Raw genomic sequence first — 21,309 nt, forward strand, 5'->3', positions numbered from 1 at the left:
GCAGACAGCTGCTCAGAGCTGCCATCCGTCCTCCCCTGGAGAGTGTCTGGTCCCTCCCCTAAACGTACGCCCCACTCTTCTCTCACACCCGTGCACAGGGACTCCGTCGCTTTGCCTTCAGCACAATGTTCAGCCTGCAGCCCACATTCCATCCGTGACACAATCCCAGGGCATCCTTGGATGTTCCTCTCGAGGTTGTTCTGAGCCTTGACACACTGCTTCGGGTACCCTTCTGACCCTAGCCTCTTGTTCACACCCAGGGCTCTAGGAGGTTGGCCTGGTTATTATTTTTGCTCACAGAAGTTTCTCCTCATTTGTTCTGGTCAAGAACAGTTGAGGTCATTCAGTAGCCCCTGGATCTCTGTTGGGCGGGGTGGCCTGACCAAGTGCCACTTTAAGTAACAGTGCCCTGTTTACTCAACTTCTTCCTGAATTTTTAATATTCTTGTTGGCAGGGGCTTTGGGCTAGTCTCCATGACAGGTTCAGTGGAAAGGCCATTCCGTTAAGAAGCTGCAGCTGTTATGAACGAAGGCTCACTCTCCCTGTGTGTGTGCAGTTATGCCGGTACGGGTATCGGGTGCTACAGGGCTTTGGGAAATGTCTGCAAAGTCAGTGGCAAAACAGTTGTCTACGGCTGGCCTGTTTTGACCCAGTCTCTCACCCTACATAAGCCTCTCAGCGAGTAACATGAAAGGGTCAAGCATCTCATGTTTCTTCCCCTAATGGGAATCAGGGTGCCACCGTGATGGCATTTCTCCCCACTTTCAGTTGCTGGGGGACCCCGTTTGTGCGTGCACATTGTGTCCTCCAGCCCATAAACCCGCGTGTACTTGGAAAGAAAAGTCTCTAGGGGGGATGGAATTTAAAAGGACTCTCAACTCGTTGTTCAGGAGCAGTGGTCACCAGCTTCTCCCTAAACGCAAGCTCTCCCCAATTCTACAGACACCCCCAAAACCTCAAGAGCCAAACGCTCTGGCCCTGCCCTTCCCCCCGCCCCTCCCCCCGCCCCCGGGGGTGCGCGGTCTGCCGCGGTGCATGCTGGGTAGGCTGGCTGTAAGCAGCAGCGGAAGTGAGGGGCGCCTCGGGTGTGTGAACCAAACAACGGGAAGTCCTGCAGGCCTCCGCGGTGGGGAGGGGAGGACTGAAAATGGCGAAAACGGCAGGGATGGGAGGGTGGGGAGAAGTTTTTCAGAGCTTTAAACTGAAAACTGCTTTTGAGGGGAGCACAGACTTCTCTGGTGGTCTCCCAAGGGCGCTCCAACCCGCCTCTGTGCCCTAGTCCTGGTTAACTTCTTAATTTACTCCTCCTGGGAGCTCTGCTCTAATCAGAGGACTTGGTGGGAGAGGTTTGGGACAGGAGCCGAAGGCCGGAGACGCTCCACGTTACCGTGACGGGGTGCGGGGCCGAGCCAGCCTGGGCAAAACCGGGGGTGCTGATTTCACACAGCGCATAGTATACGGGTGAATTTATCTTTCGTTGCCATGTAATCAAATTAAAGGGCAAGAAGCGGCTTTTTCTCAGTTTTCTGAAAGGGGTTGCAGCAAAACCCATTGTGAGGCCTTTATTCTTGCATGGATTGCTTAGACTTGGTGGGATCCGAGGAAGGGAGGTGTGTCTCGGTTGAGAGGAGCATGAGCTGTGGTGGCAGTGTGAGAGGTGACAGCCAAGTCTGCAGGAGCCTGTCTCTGGAATGTGGGCGGGAAGAAGCACCTCTGAGCTCTCGTGCAGCAGAACTGCAGTGGTTTTTTGTGTGCTCCTAGGGTCTAATTGGTATGAACTTTAGAATCTTGGAATGTCCTCTGCTAGGTTCCATGTGAAGGGTCATTGAGCATTGACTGGGGGCCAGGTACTGTTCCAAGGGCTTTCTGTGTATTAACTTAGATTTACAAGTTACTGAATATTTGCAATTGCTGAATATTGTGAAGAACAAAAACCAAGTAGCACACTAGGGTGCGTTGTGTTCTTTTGTTCCTATGCAAAAGTGATTATATGTTATATATATTTGCAGGTGAGGGAAAACTTCTGGAAGGGTACCCAAAGAAATGGTTTAGCGGTTGTCCTTAGGAGACTGAGAGACTCCTCAACTGGGGAACTATGGTGTGGGAGGGAGACTTTTCATTTAGTACACTTTTGTTCTGTTTGAATTCTTTTAGCCATGTGGGACGTTTCAATAAAAAATGTTACATTTATTTTTTAGGAGAATGAAATGAAAACCCTGTAGTCCAAGGCAACTTTGCGGATCAGGCGCTGTGGGCTGAATCCTGGAGAAGGACAAGTCCAAGGTAGTACAGTGGATAGAGAACCAGGGGACAGGATGGAGGGGGGATCTTTTTTGTTTGTTTGTTTTTTTAATATAGATGCCAAATAATGGCATCCTTTTTTTTTTAATTAATTAAGTTATTTTTTTATTTTTGGCTGTGTTGGGTCTTCGTTTCTGTGCGAGGGCTTTCTCTAGCTGTGGCAAGCGGGGGCCACCCCTCATCGCGGTGCGCGGGCCTCCCACTATCGCGGCCTCTCGTCGCGGAGCACAGGCTCCAGACGCGCAGGCTCAGTAATTGTGGCTCACGTGCCCCCCGCTCCGCGGCACGTGGGATCTTCTCAGACCAGGGCTCAAACCCGTGTCCCCTGCATTGGCAGGCAGACTCTCAACCACTGCGCCACCAGGGAAGCCCTGGAGGGGGGATCTTTGAGGAGATCTGGTTTGCCACAGAGGAGCTTGCTATCTTGGTGACTAAACACCAGCTCTAATCTCAAACTGGAAGGAGAATTGGAAATAGCAGTTAAAGTTCATTCACTTCACAGGAACCAATGTCAAGCTAAAGTAAGAAATATGAGATTGAACCTGTAACTGGCCCACTATGCCACTATATATCATTCTAATCCCAAAATTGCCTCAGCCAGAAAGACAGGCGGTCCTCAACTCTCTCATACTGCTAGGCTCCACCCCAGCCTGTGAAAACCTATACTGTGATTATTATTACTGTTACAGGCAGTCAGGAAACTGGCCCAGTCATCTGGTCCTCAGACACGGAGATGGAAGTCACTGCTAGCATTGTGAGTGGTCCAAGACAAATGAGACACCAAACCTGCCACTCCAAGGAACCCATCATCTTACAGAGATAACACACGAATCATGAGCTCTTAATGGAGGCTTCACTGTGTTAAGTCCACCAGAGGAATAGATCCAGAGTTATGGAGTTTCAGAAAAGAGGATTACATTAGTCAGGAGGCAGTCCGAACATTTATAAAAAGGACTGTGCTTGCCACTTAGGATTTTGGTAGAAGGAAGAGAGGATATTTCATGCAGGAGAGTGGCTTAAGTAAAGGAGGTGAGGTGTGTTTGCAGAACAGGTGAGTAAGCTTGGTTGAAATGCACAGGGTTTGAAAGAAATGGAGGAGGAGCAGTCTGAAAATATCAGGTAGGGTGATGAGTTCCATTCTGGGTAAGCAACAGGGACCAGTTTAATTGTTCTGAGCACAGGAGTGCCAGGACGTGAGTCCTTCAGGAAGATGAATCTTGCAGCAGGGTGGAGGTGAAGAGATGAAGGACCTGGGCCTGGGAGGTGGTGACTCTCTAATGAGAGTCAAGGAGGAAGAAAGAAAAGGTGGAGACATTCATGACAGATTTTGCAAAGGGCACAGAGGAGAAGTGATGACTGATTGGGTGTCAGGAGTGAGGGAGCAGTTGGTGGAGTTTTGAGGCTGGTTGGCTAAAAGGAAAGGGATAGAATAAGTGGATTTGGTGGCAACAATGCTAAGGAAGAGAATTAGGGGGTATTTTGAGGGTTCTTGTACCCTATACACAGAAGTTTGAGACTGGAGCTTGGGGGAGAAGCTGGAGTTTTTCGGGGAGAGTGAGCTCTGTAGTGGGAATAGTTGAATCCCAGATTATTAGATGATTTTGCAATTAGGGGTTTTTGAAAGAGAAAAAAAATGATCAAGCAAGATAAGCTAAGGAAAGAGGTTACGACAGAACAGTAAGGAAAGAATGGAGTCACAGAATCTTGGCTATGGCAGTTTAACACAGGAGTTGGTGATAAAACGCCCCCCCCCCCCACCAACACACACGGAAGGGTGAGAAAAATGAGGTGAGAAAGGCTATTGGTTATGGCAGCTAAGTGGTCACTGATGGCTTTTAAAACTGTTTTTAGATTTAAAGCATAGTTTGCAAATTTCAGGGCCGTAGGCTGAATCCAACCATAAGAAGGTAATTCATTTCATCCTCAGTGTTTAAAAAAATCAGATTAATAGCTAATATTGAGAAATTGTTAGATTTCATATAAAAATCCCAAATTTCAAACCACCCATAGCCCTCATTCCTCTTGGGTTGGATGTTGGCTGGAGGCCCTGTGTTGGCGGTGTAGTGGAGGGAGTGTGAGAGGTGGGGGGGGATTGCCCCCTCCAGGTTGCCGCAGCTGCCCCCAGCCTCCTTGTTGCAGTTCTGCTGTTAGTGTGTTTGCACTTGGTTAAGGCATGTGGAACTGGTGAGGAAATAGAGGTCACTTACTCTTTCAAGTAGAATGCTCCTTTGAAAGATTGGAGATGACGTGCAGAAGAGGACGGGATGGTTAGTCAGGGGAGCAGGGAGGAGAAGAATGGGTGTGTTAGGGTAATGGAGACTCGCGCTCCCTTTGGTGTGACCCAAGAGGAAGGACTGAAGTAAAGAAGAGGAGACTGAAGAGGTGGGGGAGGAAGGGATTGATAAAACCAAAATTATATGTGGGAACTGAGTAAGAAGCAAGATTGGAAAGAAAAGGAACCTCTCTGCTTTTGAAATAGAAGCCACAGACAGAAATAACAAGGGGGATAACTTTGCGGGGGAGAGGAGGGATTGCAGGAGAAGAGCTGGGATTCATGTTTTGTGTGGGTGGGCTCATAAAATGGGCCTGAGGTCAGGGCCAGACCAGCATGTTATGGGGCGGTGGGGTAATTCTCGGGGCAGGGCAATAGTTTGGCAGTCTTGAAGTGGTATTCCTTAAATATTTATCTAGTAGTCATTTTTTTATGGCAAAGAGAAGCTGGTTTTCTCTTTAAAAAATTGCATGCCTATGTTTATATTTAGAAATTGGGGTTTATTACAGACCCAGATGTAGCATAACATTTACACTTAGTTGAAATTGTCTCGCACATCACATATTTTCTGTAGTGATAAGTACTCCTATTTACTAAGTATAGGGGAAGTGTACTGTTCATGTATTGAATACATGAATAGTAGTAAAGTGTAGTTCAAAATGTATTTAAAAGTTTCTTTTCCTGACTTACATGATAGCAAAACAGATCTCATTTTTCTTTAGTTCTCTCTCTCTCTTTTTTTTTGAGTTTCTTTTTTTTTTTTCTGAACCAGCCAACTTCATGGAAGTCTTAAAATTGAGATAATAATGTGAACCACTTGTTAACTGATAAATACTACAATCTGCATCCTGTAGTTTCAGCATGTCATTGGTCCCTTGGTGCTGGCCTCGGCTGTTCTATCAGCTGAGCTCAAGATCTGTGACTCTGTGGGCAAACCATCTAACTTGCTAAAGTGCACTGTAGAGAAGAGGCAGTGCCTTGCAGGATGCTTTAATATATATGTTGGTGGGAGCCAGGAGTGGGCTTATGTCTGGCCAGTTATGTGAAAAGTTTCATGTGGACAGCTGAGTTCACTGGCAACAAGTTGCCGACATTCCTGTGTTGGCTTAGTGCACGTTCCTAATAAATTGGTATCTGTAATGGGTGCTTGGATGGCCCAATCCTTCTTGTGGATTTGGGTAGGATTTAGGCTGCAATATGGAATCAGTTTGCTGCTGGTATTATAGTGGATGTGAAAGTAGGTCTATTCAAGGCAAACAAAAGGACCACCAAGACTTAGGGAGGGACTTGCAGATTTGTGGCAGAGAGACAAAGGGAGAGACCAGAATGCTTTTCTCAGGAGACCAGCAGGGTGTTGCAGTGATGGTTCTTGCAGGCTTATGTCAGGCAAGTGGGGTCAGAATCGAGTGTGGACTGATGGTGGCTTGGAGGGAGTGGGGAAGGAGAGGAAGTGAAGGAAGCTGTAATTGGATTTCAGAATTCTAGTCGTTTTAGTGACATATTCGTTTCAATGAAATATCTTTAAAGTTGCTTTTAAAAATACAGCCCTATAAAATTATGATTAAAAATGCATTTCTGCGAGGCGTGACTTGCTTGGAGGACTGACCGTCACTATAAGCTTCACATGGCTAAGAACACTCCAAATTGTCTTTGGTCTGATATGAACATCCAAATTGCAGTGCATTTGTGGCAACCTTCAAAATAATAGATTTCTCATGTGACTGAACAAGATACCTCACCTTAATTTTCATTTTAGTTTTTCTATCAGTCATAACTGAGTTACACTAGTCACTCATACGTGCTGAGGACTGGCAACCTACGTGGATATAATAGGTATCATTAAAATGATTTGGTTAGCATTCATGGAGGGATAAACACTGGCATCATTATGATTGTGACCATCCCTCAACCTCCCTGAGTCTTACTTCCCTTATTTTAAACTGTGGCGGGGTGAGAGTGGGGGTGAGGTGGACCAGGTGATCTCTTTTAAATGTCAGAGAACATGATAATAAGCCAGGATGGTAGTTAGGACTGAGTTTCAATGTGCTGAAAGATAAACTGAGGCATATTAAAATGTTTAAGCGTTTACCTGAGCAAATATGGACGCTAATCAGGCAGAGACAAACCAGAGGTAGTTAGGGGCTAGAGGCAGGACTTTCATAGAGAAGACTTAGAAGCAAAGCAAGGAACTTATATGATTGGCTGTAGCTTAAGCCGTTGCCTCATTTGGGAAAGCCTAGTTGGCTGTTTGTGATTGGTTCTACTTAGGTTTCGATTTCTTAACCCTGAGGCATTTACAGGCTTAGATTTTGGTTTGCTTATGTAGGTGCCAAGCATTAGAGCTGTATTAGAGCATTTGAGTCACCTTGGTCTAATGGCCTCCTTGTTTAATTAATTTAACAAATGTGATGAGAATAAGAAGGCAGCAGCACAGACTTCTTGGGTTGGAGTTTGTACTTGTTTAGTTTTGTTAGGAGAGCTAGGCCATTTGTAGCATTACCTCGAAGACTCTTCTGAATTCCAAGAAGACAGTTATTGTCAGTTACATGTTTAAAGCTCCTTGTAACTAAAATATACATTTTTAGGCTACACGGTAGAGCTGTTTAGAGAACACAGAGAGGCCTTGTATAATCAGTGCATACAATATATTTATTCTTATTTTATAGGATTTAGGATATGGTGTTACTACTTTAAAGGATTCTGGAGCTTATGGTTTTTGCTCCTTTGTTTTCCTGTGTGTTCTGGGATGCCGCTGCTGCTGTTCAGGCTCTGGCATCCAGGACCCACGAGCAGGATGTGTCTTTCCTAAAATGATCCCACTCTTTGGCCCCTGCAGGAACTGAAATTTTGCAGGGAAATTCTTAAGGAATGTCGTGGGTCCCCGTTGTTGTGATTTTACCTATTTCCCTTGTCGTTTTGGAGTGGTCAGCCTCTAAGCACTGTCCTTCTACTGTTGATCACTGTTGTACTGTAAGCCATCGTCGGGGAACTCTGGGAGAAAGAAAACCTCTCTGACTCCTCCTCCCCCTTCCAAGGGCCAGAATCCCACTTCCCAAATCAGCATGTTAATCTTCTCCACAGAAAGGGTATCATCCGGTGCTATTCCATCAGGTACATACTGAATTTCTTGATCCGATGTCTGCAATTCTAGTTTGCTAGCCAAGCTTTCTTTCTTTCTGGTTCTACCTGGGCAACTCTGCACTGGAACATGGCTGCATTTACTGAAGGTGATATGGTGTAGCTGGTGAACTCTGGTTTCTTGATATTTAGCTACCAGGTCTTCTAAAACCTCATTCCTTGTAGGCACATCAAAACATTTGTTTTTCATACTATTATTATTCCTTCTATTTTTTTTTTTTTTCTTGGTTGACCTTGCTAGTGCTACGAAAAGACTTTTTGTTTGTTGTCTGCTGTTTGTTTTCTGGCTCATCAGTATCTGCTCTTATTTTAGCTGGATAGTTGACTAGTTTTAGTTTGTTACGTTATGGCTCTGCCTCGCCCCGGCATTAGGCGATGGCAATAGCAGGTGATAACTAGGCGGTAATAATGAGCTGTTTCTTAGACGTCTCTGTGGACAGGCATTGTGTCATGCGTTCTGTGCAGATCACCTCTAATCTTCCATGCCAGGTAGGGAATATCTTACCGATTTTGCCACTGTGAGGTGGAGGTTCGGAAAGGTCACATGCCTTGCCCAGGGTCACCCAACTACCAGTGGCTGACCAGGAATTTGGAACCAGCTGACTGCCAAGCCTGTGAGCGTTCCACTAGATCACGCTGTCACTCCACAGGGACTCCAGAGTTTCTATTTCAGTTGATGGATTTGATTTCTCTTGTCTCCAGCTTTTTTCTGTTCTTCCTTTCTCACTCATGTGCTCCTCATGCAGAATCTCCTCTCCGTTCCCTTTGTCAGAATGTATACCTTCTAATTAAACCTCCATGTAACACACAACTCCTCCTATTGCTAAGTGAACCTTAACCTGACTTTGATTAAACTGTCCACGTGCAGGGGTCCTGGTTATCACACATTTCCAGATAAGGCTTGAAAGCATGATTTCGTTATTGAAGATAATACAGTTAATTAATAAATGCTTATTAACTTCTAAAAAGAGAGAGTTAAGTTATCATGGAGTTTAATGATTTATACCTAATTCCCAAAGGTATACAAGGCCGCTTAAAACAGCATATTTAATACTGTGCTAGATACTTTATGTACATTAATCCTTTTCCCCCATAAAAAACCTTATGAGATAAGGATTATTATTCTTTTCCAAGTCCATATAATGAGAAAGGAGCAGGTTAAATTGATGCTTCCTTTCTCCAGGGCCTAAGCTCTTTCTACCACACTTATCTGTCTCTTTACTAAATTGTTTGTAATATTAATTACCAGATATCTCAGTTATATTAGTGTTTGGAGATCAGCATTAAAATTTTCTCTACGTTTTCCTGGTAGAACGAGAAACATACACACAGACACACACACACACACACACACACACACACGTATATAGATAGATAATAGATAGCAATAAGGAGAGAAAGAGAAGAGAAAAGCCTGTGTTAATAAAATGTGTATATTTTTGCACATTTAAACATAAATTTGAAATGGTAAATTTGATGAGAATTTTTTCAGTAAATTTAAAAGTTAGACTGTAATTAAATGAAAAATATTTGAAGTCACTATAGTTCAATTCCATAGTGTTTTAAAATGTCTTAAAAGTAGATTATTTAAAGTACTGAATCATATCCCACTCCACCTCTGCCCCCTTCATGGACAGGTCTTAAATGACAATCTGAAGATGATCTCAGCCATTTGTAGAAAAACTTAATGATCAAAAGGCTCCAAATATATGTATACAGTATAATAATTTAAAAAATATCTTTATTGGAGTATAATTGCTTTACAATGTTGTGTTAGTTTCTGCTGTACAACAAAGTGAGTCAGCGATATGTATACATATATCCCCATATCTCCTCCCTCTTGCGTCTCCCTCCCACCCTCCCTATCCCACCCCTCTAGGTGGTCACAGAGCACCAAGCTGATCTCCCTGTGCTATGCGGCTGCTTCCCACTAGCTATCTACTTTACATTTGGTAGCGTATATATGTCAATACTACTCTCTCACTTTGTCCCAGCTTCCCCTTCCCCACCTGTGTCCTCACGTCCATTGTCTATGTCTGCATCTTTATTCCTGCCCTGTTCCTAGGTTCATCAGTGCCGTTTTCTTAGATTCCATATATGAACGTTAGCATATGGTATTTGTTTTTCTCTTTCTGACTTACTTCACTCTGTATGACACACTCTAGGTCCGTCGACTTCATTACAAATAACTCAATTTTGTTCCTTTTTATGGCAGAGTAATATCCCATTGTATATATGTGCCACATCTTCTTTATCCATTCGTCTGTCGATGGACACTTAGGTTGCTTCCATGTTCTGGCTATTGTTAATAGTGCTGCAGTGAACATTGTGGTAACATGACTTTTTGAATTATGGTTTTCTTAGGGTGTATGCCCAGTAGTGGGATTCCTGGGTCATATGGTAGTTCTATTGTTAGTTTTTTAAGGAACCTCCATACTGTTCTCCATAGTGGCTGTATCAATTTACATTCCCACCAACAGTGCGAGAGGGTTCCCTTTTCTCCACATCCTCTCCAGCATTTATTGTTTGTAGATTTTTTGATGATGGCCATTCTGACCTGTGTGAGGTGATACCTCATTGTGGTTTCGATTTGCATTTTTCTAATGATTAGTGATGTTGAGCATCTTTTCATGTGCCTTTTGGCCATCTGTATGTCTTCTTTGGAGAAATGTCTATTTAGGTCTTCCACCCATTTTTGGATTGGGTTGTTTGTTTTTTTGATATTGAGCTGCATGAGCTGCTTGTATATTTTGGAGATTAATCCTTTGTCAGTTGCTTCATTTGCAAATATTTTCTCCCATTCTGCGTGTTGTCTTTTCATCTTGTTTATGGTTTCCTTTGCTGTGCGAAAGCTTTTAAGTTTCATTAGGTCCCATTTATTTATTTTTGTTTTTATTTCCGTTTCTCTAGGAGGTGGGTCAAAAGGGATCTTGATGTGATTTATGTTATAGAGTGTTCTGCCTATGTTTTCCTCTAAGAGTTTTATAGTGTCTGGCCTTACATTTAGGTCTTTAATCCATTTTGAGTTTATTTTTGTGTATGGTCTTAGGAATTGTTCTGATTTCATTCTTTTACATGTAGCTGTCCAGTTTTCCCAGCACGACTTATTACAGAGGCGTCTTTTCTCCATTGTATATTCTTTTCTTTTAAATTTAATTTTATTTAATTTTTTATACAGCAGGTTCTTATTAGTCATCCATTTTATACACAGCAGCGTATACATGTCAATCCCAATCTCCCAATTCATCACACCACCACCACCCGCACCCGCCACTTTCCCCCTTGGTGTCCATACGTTTGTTATCTACATCTGTGTCTCTATTTCTGCCCTGCAAACTGGTTCATCTGTACCATTTTTCTAGGTTCCACATATATGTGTTAATATATGATATTTGTTTTTCTCTTTCGGACTTACTTCACTCTGTATGACAATCTCTAGATCCATCCACGTCTCTACAAATGAGCGAATTTCGTTCCTTTTTATGGCTAAGTAATATTCCATTGTATGTATGTACCACGTCTTCTTTATCCATTCGTCTGTCGATGGGCATATAGGTTGCTTCCATGTCCTGGCTATTTAAATAGTGCTGCAATGAACATTGGGGTGCATGTGTCATTTTGAATTATGGTTTTCTCTGGGTATATGCCCAGTAGTGGGATTGCTGGGTCATATGGTAGTTCTATTTTTAGTTTTTTAAGGAACCTCCATACTGTTCTTCATAGTGGCTGTATCAATTTACATTCCCACCAACAGTGCAAGAGGGATCCCTTTTCTCCACACCCTCTCCAGCATTTGTTGTTTGTAGATTTTCTGATGATGCCCATTCTAACTGGTGTGAGGTGATACCTCATTGTAGTTTTGATTTGCATTGCTCTAATAATTAGTGATGTTGAGCAGCCTTTCATATGCTTCTTGCCCATCTGTATGTCTTCTTTAGAGAAATGTCTATTTAGGTTTTCTGCCCCTTTTTTGATTGGGTTGTTTGCTTTTTTAATATTGAGCTGCATGAACTGTTTATATATTTTGGAGATTAATCCTTTGTCCATTGATTCATTTGCAAATATCTTCTCCCATTCTGAGGGTTGTCTTTTCATCTTGTTTATGGTTTCCTTTGCTGTGCAAAAGCTTTTAAGTTTCATTAGGTCCCATTTGTTTATTTCTGTTTTTATTTCCATTACTCTAGGAGGTGGATCAAAAAAGATCTTGCTGTGGTTTATGTCAAAGAGTGTTCTTCCTATGTTTTCCTCTAGGAGTTTTATAGTGTCCAGTCTTACATGTAGGTCTCTAATCCATTTTGAATTTATTTGTGTATGGTGTTAGGGAGTGTTCTAATTTCATTCTTTTACATGTAGCTGTCCAGTTTTCCCAGCACCACATATTGAAGAGACTGTCTTTTCTCCATTGTATATCCTTGCCTCCTTTGTCATAGATTAGTTGACCATAGGTGCATGGGTTTATCTCTGGACTTTCTATCCTGTTCCATTGATCTGTATTTCTGTTTTTGTGCCAGTACCATAGTGTCTTGATTACTGTAGCTTTGCAGTGTAGTCTGAAGTCAGGGAGTCTGATTTCTCCAGCTCCGTTTTTTTCCCTCAAGACTGCTTTGGCTATTCGGGGTCTTTTGTGTCTCCATACAAATTTTTAAATTTTTTGTTCTAGTTCTGTGAAAAATGCCATTGATAGCTTGATAGAGATTACATTGAATCTGTAGATTGCTTTGGGTAGTATAGTCATTTTCACAGTGTTGATTCTTCCAATCCAAGAACATGGTATGTCTCTCCATCTGTTTGTATTTTCCTTAATTTCTTTCATCAGTGTCTTATAGTTTTCTGCATACAGGTCATTTGTCTCCTTTGGAAGGTTTATTCCTAGGCGTTTTATTCTTTTTGTTGTAATGGTAAATGCAATTGTTTCCTTAATTTCTCTTCCAGATTTTTCGTCTTTAGTGTATAGGAATGCAAGAGATTTCTGTGCATTACTTTTGTATCCTGCTACTTTACCAAATTCATTGATTAGCTCTAGTAGTTTTCTGGTAGCGTCTTTAGGATTCTCTATGTATAGTATCATGTCATCTGCAAACAGTGACAGTTTTACTTCTTCTTTTCCAATTTGGATTCCTTTTATTTCTTTTTCTTCTGTGATTGCTGTGGCTAAAACTTCCAAAACTATATTGAATAATAGCTCTGAGAGTAGGCAACCTTATCTTGTTCCTGATCTTAGAGGAAATGCTTTCAGTTTTTCACCTTTGAGAATGATGTTGGCTGTGGGTTTGTCATATATGGCTTTTATTATGTTGAGGTAAGTTCCCTCTATGCCTACTTTCTGGAGAGTTCTTATCATTAATGTGTGTTGAATTTTGTCAAAAGCTTTTTCTGCATCTGTTGAGATCATCATATGGTTTTTATCCTTCAGTTTGTTAATATGGTGTATCACATTGATTGATTTGCATATATTGAAGAATCCTTGCATTCCTGGGATAAACCCCACTTGATCATGGTGTATGATCCTTTTAATGTGCTGTCGGATTCTCTTTGCTAGTATTTTGTTGAGGATTTTTGCATCTATGTTCATCAGTGATATAGGCCTGTATTTTTCTTTTTTTATGACATCTTTGTCTGGTTTCAGTATCAGGGTGATGGTGGCCTTGTAGAATGAGTTTGGGAGTGTTCCTCCTGCTATATTTTGGAAGAGATTCAGAAGGATAGGTGTTAACTCTTCTCTAAATGTGTGATAGAATTCGCTTGTGAAACCATCTGGCCCTGGGCTTTTGTTTGTTGGAAGATTTTTAATCACAGTTTCGGTTTCAGGGCTTGTGATTGTCTGTTTATATTTTCTGTTTCTTCCTGGTTCCGTCTCGGAAGGTTGTGCTTTTCTAAGAATTTGTCCATTTCTTCCAGGTTGTCCATTTTTTTGGCATACAGGTGCTTGTAGTAGTCTCTCATGATTCTTTGTGTTACTGCAGTGTCAGTTGTTACTTCTCCTTTTTCATTTCTAATTCTGTGGATTTGAGTCTTCTCTGTTTTTTTCTTGATGAGTCTGGTTAATAGTTTGTCAGTTTTGTTTATCTTTTCAAAGAGCCAGCTTTAAGTTTTAATGATCTTTGCTATTGTTTCCTTCCTTTCTTTTTCATTTATTTCTGATCTGATCTTTATGATTTCTTTCCTTCTGCTAACTTTGGGTTTTTTTTGTTCTTCTTTCTCTAATTGCTTCAGGTGTAAGTTTAGGCTGTTTATTTGAGATTTTTCTTGTTTCTTGAGGTGGGATAGTGTTGCTATAAACTTCCGTCTCAGAACTTCTTTCGCTGCATCGCATAAGTTTTGGGTCGTCGTATTTTCATTGTCATTTGTTTCTAGGCATTTTTTGATTTCCTCTTTGATTTCTTCAATGATCTCCTGGTTGTTTAGTAGCATGCTGTTTAATCTCCATGTGTTTGTATTTTTTACAGTTGTTTTTCCTGTAGTTGATATCTAGTCTCATAGCATTGTGGTTAGAAAAAATGCTGAATACGATTTCAGTTTTCTTAAATTTACTGAGGTTTGCTTTGTGACCCAAGATGTGATCTATCCTGGAGAATTTTCCATGTGCACTTGAGAAGAAAGTGTATTCTGTTATTTTTGGATGGAATGTCCTATAAATATCAGTTAAGCCCATCTGGTCTAATGTGTCATTTAATGTTTTTGTTTCCTTATTTATTTTCTGTTTGGATGATCTGTCCATTGGTGTAAGTGAGATATTAAAGTCACCTACTATTATTGTGATACTGTCGATTTCCCCTTATATGGCTGTTAGCATTTGCCTTATGTATTGAGGTGCTCCTATGTTGGGTGCATAGATAATTACAATTGTTATATCTTCTTCTTGGATTGATCCCTTGATCATTATGTAGTGTCCTTTGTTGTCTCTTGTAATAGTCTTTATTTTAAAGTATTTTATCTGATATGAGTACTGCTGCTCCAGCTTTCTTTTGATTTCCATTGGCATGGAATATCTTTTTCCATCCCCTTACTTTCAGTCTGTATGTGTCCCTAGGTCTGAAGTGGGTCTCTTGTAGACAGCTTATATACGGGTCTTGTTTTTGTATGCATTCAGCAGTCTGTGTCTTTTGGTCGGGGCATTTAATCCATTTACATTTACGGTAATTATCGATATGTATGTTCCTATTACCATTTTCTTAAATGTTTTGGGTTTGTTTTTGTAGGTCTTTTCCTACTCTTGTGTTTCCTGCCTAGAGAAGTTCCTTTAGCATTTGTTGTAAAGCTGGTATGGCGGTGCTGAATTCTGGTAGCTTTTGCTTGTCTGTAAAGCTTTTTTTTTCTCCATCGAATCTGAATGAGATCCTTGCTGGGTACAGTAATCTTGGTTGTACGTTTTTCCTTTTCATCACTTTTAAATATATCTTACCACTCCCTTCTGGTCTGTAGAGTTTCTGCTGAAATATCAGCTTTTAACCTTATGGGGATTCCCTTGTATGTTATTTGCTGCTTTTCCCTTGCTGCCTTTAATATGTTTTCTTTGTATTTAATTTTTGATAGTTTTGTTAATATGTGTCTTGGCATGTTTCTCCTTGGATTTATCCTGGATGGAACTCTCTGTGCTTCCTGGACTTGATTGACTATTTCCTTTCCCATATTAGGGAAGTTTTCAACTATAATCTCTTCAAATATTTTCTCAGTCCCTTTCTTTTTCTCTTCTTCTTCTGGGACCCCTATAATTCGAATGTTGGTGTGTTTAATATTGTCCCAGAGGTCTCTGAGACTGTCCTCTCTTCTTTTCATTCTTTTTTCTTTATTCTGCTCTACAGTAGTTATTTCCACTATTTTATCTTCCAGGTCACTTATCCGTTCTTCTGCCTCAGTTATTCTGCTATTGATTCCTTCTAGAGAATTTTTTATTTCATTTATTGTGTTGTTCATCATCATTTGTTTGCTCTTTAGTTCTTCTAGGTCCTTGTTAAACGTTTCTTGTATTTTCTCCATTCTAATTCCAAGATTTTGTATCATCTTTACTATCATTACACTGAATTCTTTTTCAGGTAAACTGCCTATTTCCTCTTCATTTGTTTGGTCTGGTGGGTTTTCACCTTGCTACTTCATCTGTTGTGTGTTTCTCTGTCTTCTCATTTTGCTTAACTTACTATGTTTGGAGTCTCCTTTTCGCAGGCTGCAGGTTCATAGTTCCAGTTGTTTTTGGTGTCTGCCTCCAGTGGGTAAGGTTGGTTCAGTGGGTTGTGCAGGCTTCCTGGTGGAGGGACTGGTGCCTGTGTTCTGGTGGATGAGGTTGGATATTATCTTTCTGGTGGGCAGGACCGTGTCCAGTGATGTGTTTTGGGGTGTCTGTGAACTTATTATGATTTTAGGCTGCCTCTCTGCTAATGGATGGGGTTGTGTTCCTGTCTTGCTACTTGTTTAGCATGGGGTGTCCAGCCCTGGAGCTTTCTGGTCATTGAGTGGAGCTAGGTCTTAGCGTTGAGTTGGAGATCTCTGGGAAAGCTCTTGCTGATTGATATTACGTGGGTCCGGGAGGTCTCTGGTGGTCCAATGTCCTGAACTCGGCTCTCCCACCTCCAAGACTCAGGCCTGACACCCGGCCAGAGCACCAAGACCCTGTCAGCCACATGGCTGCTAGTGTTGGAGGGTCTCCTGCAGAGGCAGTGGGTGGCTGTGGCTCACCGCAGGGACAAGGACACCTGCAGCAGAAGTTCTGGTTAGTACTCCTTGGTGTGACTCCTGGAGTCCACCATTAACCCCACCAAAGGGCCTGCAGGCTCCAGCTGGGTCATCTCAGGCCAAACAACCAACAGGGAGGGAACTCCCATATCCATTTTTAATGTTTTCATTTTTATCTCCATCTCCGGATTATAAGCTTCTTGTGAGTGGAGACCTCTTTTCTAGTTCTCGCCTATCTTTTCAGGGAACTGATCATGGTCATGCCCTTTATATGCTTACTAAATAGTGGCGGACAATCAAAAGTGCTCTGAGGCCCTGAGAGGAGATGCCCATGAGTAAAGAGGGGAAAAAATGAAGACGACATAGACGCCTGGCAGGGAGAGGCTGATTGTGCAAGATGGAAGCGGGCCCTGAAGCCTCACTGTCTGCTCATAGGGCTTCTTATTCAGGCTTCAGTAACCTAAGATGTGGAGATTGCAGGATTTAATGTTGTTGCCCCTCCCCTCCACCATGAATAGGGACACTTGCTGGGCTCACAAGGCATCAGTGATCTGCTGTGACTCCATGTTGGGGTGGCTATTCAGGCAGATATTTTTTTTGAACAACCAGACAGGCTGTCTGCTGAGATCTGACCAAGACTGGAACTTGGAGGAGATTCAGCTGGCTTTGGTTCAAACCAGACAGACTAAAACAATGTCAACAGTCACGGGAAGGATTCTAGACCCTGCAAGAAATGCTTCTTCACCTTCAGCCTGAAGACTGTAGACTCTTAGCATGAGCCTTCTAGCAGTCCAAGTGTCCTTCTGCACTGCCACCCTGCACAGAACCATGGATGAAGGTCTTCAATGGGAAAAGATAACGGTTGAAAAATTTTCAGTAATAACACTAAGTGATATTGCAGCCATGTCAACATATCATGGGTAGAAACAACAGAAGCTTATTCACAGAATAGAAGATTCTTAGTTGTAGAAAATTAGCCTAAACTCCTTGGAGAACTCTTAGTGCTGCTGTTTACTGAGTGTTGACCATGACCAGAACATTAGACCCATATAATTGTCTGGACTCAGTTGGGTAGAAAAGATACTGTCTCTAAGAGGGAAATAAAATGGAGTGGAGAATTGGCAAGGATGTTGTCCATGTTAACGCATATATGTGGAATCTAGAAAAATGGTACAGATGAACCTATTTGCAGGGCAGGAATAGAGACACAGAAGTAGAGAATGGACTTGTGGACATGGGGGAGCGGAGGGTGGGACGAACTGGGAGATTAGGATTGACATATATACACTACTATGTGTAAAACAGATAGCTAGTGGGAACCTGCTGTATAGCACAGGGAGCTCAGCTCAGTGCTCTGTGATGACCTAGATGGGTGGGATGGGGCTGGTGGGAGGGAGGTCCAAGAGGGAGGGGACATATGTATATATATATAGTTGATTCACTTTGTTGTGTAACAGATACTAGCACAACACTGTAAAACAATTATACTCAAATTAAAAAAAAATACTTTGGAAGCAGGTGGTCTGCTAAGGCTAGTGGCACCTCACCATGACCCTTTGGACCTTGTGTCCAGTCCCTTGTGCATTATGCAGTCCTCTTTTGGGTCAGGGCATTAGCGTTAGTTTGAAGCATAGCAGCCAGCTAATTCCATGGCTGCTTCATCTCTCTCTGTCTCTGTATCCCTCTATTTCTGTCCCTGTCTTACACACACACACACACACACACACACACACACACACACACACAGACATTTGTATGAGGGAGCACAAGATGGAACATAGAATGTGGTTTAACTTTCAGAAGTTTAAATGAGAGGCTCTTTGTTAGTGAAAAGCAAACAAAACAAACTGGCCACGGGGTCAGCATGCTCTGGAATGTAGAATTGTTTGTCGCCAGTCAAACAGCCGCCTGATGTTGGGTTTACATAATGTTTCAGCAAACCGAAACAATGAGGACGTTTACCATTAACTCAAGGCCTGAGCCATAAAATCAGAATGGGGGAAGATGAGGGTCACTAATTCTGATCCTTAAGGCCCTCAACAAACAGCTCTGCCCAGGGCAAAATAGCTCCTTAGACCAAGTCGTCCAAATTTATTAAACACCTAGTATTTTGTCAAAGACTCTTTGGATAGGAAGATGAAAGACCCTTGCCCCTTCATAGGGCATGCCTCCCAGGACCATGCTGATGTCTAGCTGGTAGACAGAGAAACAAATAATGGTGAGGTGGCACTGTTAAAGTGAGTTTCATTTTAGACAAAATTCCCTGTGTAAGAATAACAGAAAGGAGAGGCCATGTTCACCTACTAGTCAGAAAAGGTGCCCAGAGAGATAGCATTTGAGTTGAAACTGGCAGGAAGAGTAGAAGTTTCCCAGGACCACAAACTGGAGGTGATGGGGTAGGAGCCAAGATGCATGCTGGAGAGAAGGTTAAGTAAGTGCAAGGCGTGAGGAGCCTGGATTATTCCAGAAACTTCTAAAAATAATTCAGTGTTGTCAAATATGAGGTGAGGAGTGGCAGGAGAGGGGGTGGGGAAGGTGGTTGTCTGGTCAAGAGGGTCTTATGCGTACGTGAGACTAGGTGCTGATGTCTTTCCTATGTGGGGAGGGATGCCAGTGACATATTTTGAGCTGCAGTAGTGGCTTGGCCACAGTTGCTTCTTAGAAAGGTCAGTGCATTGGCCTTGAGGAGGACAGGTGGGAGGGGGTGACTGGAGGGATGATGTGGTCCTGAGGGAAGGGGAGGGCAACGTTGTAGTGGACACACTGAGGAGTTGTCAGGCCCAGGTGAATTGTCAGAGACCTGCACAGGCAACTGTGGGATTCATGAGGGGGACAGTGGGACAGCAGGAGTGAGCTGTACGGTCAGCTCTAGCTCCAAGCAAATGCCAAGGCTTGGGAATGGCTCTGGGCAGGTCCAGGGTCTCACCTGGCTTCTGAGAGCCATTCTTAATGCTGAGCAGTAGCCTCACTGCTGGCCTAGGGCATGTGTCAACTCTGAGGGGCACATCTGATGTCCTGCTGCTCTGCCAGTGTCTGGAGCATAGCAGAGGGTCTTGATAAATATTTGTTGATTGAACAGGGCCTGGCACTAATATAGGAGCTGGGGATGCAGCCATGAGCACCATCACACGAAAACCCTGTTCTGGAGGAGCGTATATTCCAGGTGGTGAGAGAAGCAGTCAGCAAAAGAAACAAAATGCATAAAAAGCTAGATGGTGAAATATGCTGTGAGGACACAATAAGGTGGGGAGCGTGGTTTGCAATTTTAAATAGGATGAGTGAAGACCTGGAGGTGGTGGGGGAGGGGGGTGGGGTAGGGGCACCCATTTGGCTATGGGGGAGAAGAGCCTTCCAAGGAAAGGAAAGAGAGCCAACGTGTTGAGCTGGGTGTGTTGTTAGCTTGTTGGGGAGCAGCAAGGAAGCCAGCGTGGCTGCAGTGAGGTCTGTGAGGTGGAGAAGTGGAGTGAGGGCAGGGGTGTGTCGGGCTGGGGAGCCATTGTCCTCTACTCTGAGTGAGATGCAAAGTCCAACTTATTCTCCCTGCTACCCTGAGCTGTGCCCCTTTCTTCTCTCCTGCTCCTTCCGTTCACGATTACAACTTACCAGTGCACATTCTGTAGACAGCTGGCCCAGACACGTGCAGAAGTCAGTGCCATTGAAGTAAGAGGTAGGGGGACTGCTCTATTTTAAAGGGCCTGAAGAGCTATAGTAATCAAACACCATGTTTTAATTCTTAGGATAGGAGGGTGATTGGAATGTGGGCTAATATTAGATGATATTAGTTCCTCTTAATTTGCTTAGGTGTGGTTATTCTACTAAGGTTACAAAGGAGAATGTCTTCATTCTGAGAAGACACATGCTGAAATATTTAGGGGTGCAGTGTCCTGATACCAGCAACTTACTTTCACATGGTTCAGCATACACACACATAGGCAGGATCAAATGGATACATACATACATACATACATAATGCCAAAATATGAACAGCTGTTCTGTCTTGGTGGTGGGTATGTAGATACAGGCTATACTAGCCTATCAACTTTCATTTTAGAAAATTTTCATGTTAAAATGTTGGGGAAAATTCCCTCGTTATGGTCCATTTCTTTTGGCTCTGCCTTCGGTTGCTGTTATTTATTCTCATGAGATTCTACCTGGTCCCCTAGGCAGTTTATTTACTTTGGGCCAGAAATGTTTGTCTCTGGAGACTTAAAAGAGACACAGAGCATAGAGATTCAGGTGGGATGTCAGATGGGTGGCATCCAAACCCGATTGGGCTGGCAGGCCCCAATAGAACAGGACCATGAGTCAAAGCATGGTAGGTAGATGCCTTATGATTTTAAGAGACACTTGTAGGGCAAGAGGAAGGCAAAGAAGAAATGCAGCCTTGGAGAGGTTAATTCCTTGCTGGAGTGTGTGCTTTTTCCCTGATGTTGAGAACCTAAATTATTCCACTATTTACCTACTGTATGACTTGACAAAAGGCTAATGTGATTTAGAAACTCAGTGGTCATCCAGAAAGTCTATTTCCAGTCTGGTGGTTACCAGGCTCTGTCAGGGGATTGGGTTTTGGTGTATTAAATCTCAAATTTAATCCAGGGGCCAATATGTCTGTGAATATTAGAAAGTTCAACTCCCCTTTGCATGGGTCACATCAATTCCATATGGTATTTTCCACGTGGAAGCAAGAAATAGCATATCCAGAAAGCTGGGCTTAGCACCTTTGGATCTCCTAATGAAATTTCAGTACACAGATAGGATGTGAGCATTTATGTACATACAACCTCTGCCAGGCACCCAAGACAAAAAATAAATAACCCTTTATTATTATTAAAAATAACTTAGAGCTCAGAGAAAAGACGAATGTAGGTGGTAATATATAAAGGACTTCCTAAAGAAAAAGTTGTTCACAGTCTCTTATTTGGTTTTAAAA

The 21,309-nt window shown here is 42.6% G+C and overlaps 1 long non-coding RNA gene across 2 annotated transcripts in view; it reads left to right on the forward strand.

Moving 5' to 3' along the window:
* Positions 1-1,060: 1,060 nt before the first annotated feature.
* Positions 1,061-21,309, forward strand: part of LOC132363643 (uncharacterized) — a 59,803-nt gene continuing 39,554 nt past the window's right edge. For both annotated transcript variants that reach the window (XR_009502625.1, XR_009502626.1), the window contains exons 1-2: positions 1,061-1,086; positions 2,200-2,284. This is a non-coding gene — a long non-coding RNA (uncharacterized LOC132363643). The remainder of the gene's footprint in view (positions 1,087-2,199; positions 2,285-21,309) is intronic.

Source organism: Balaenoptera ricei, chromosome 3, assembly GCF_028023285.1.
Source record: "Balaenoptera ricei isolate mBalRic1 chromosome 3, mBalRic1.hap2, whole genome shotgun sequence".
Taxonomy (NCBI): Eukaryota; Metazoa; Chordata; class Mammalia; order Artiodactyla; family Balaenopteridae; genus Balaenoptera; species Balaenoptera ricei.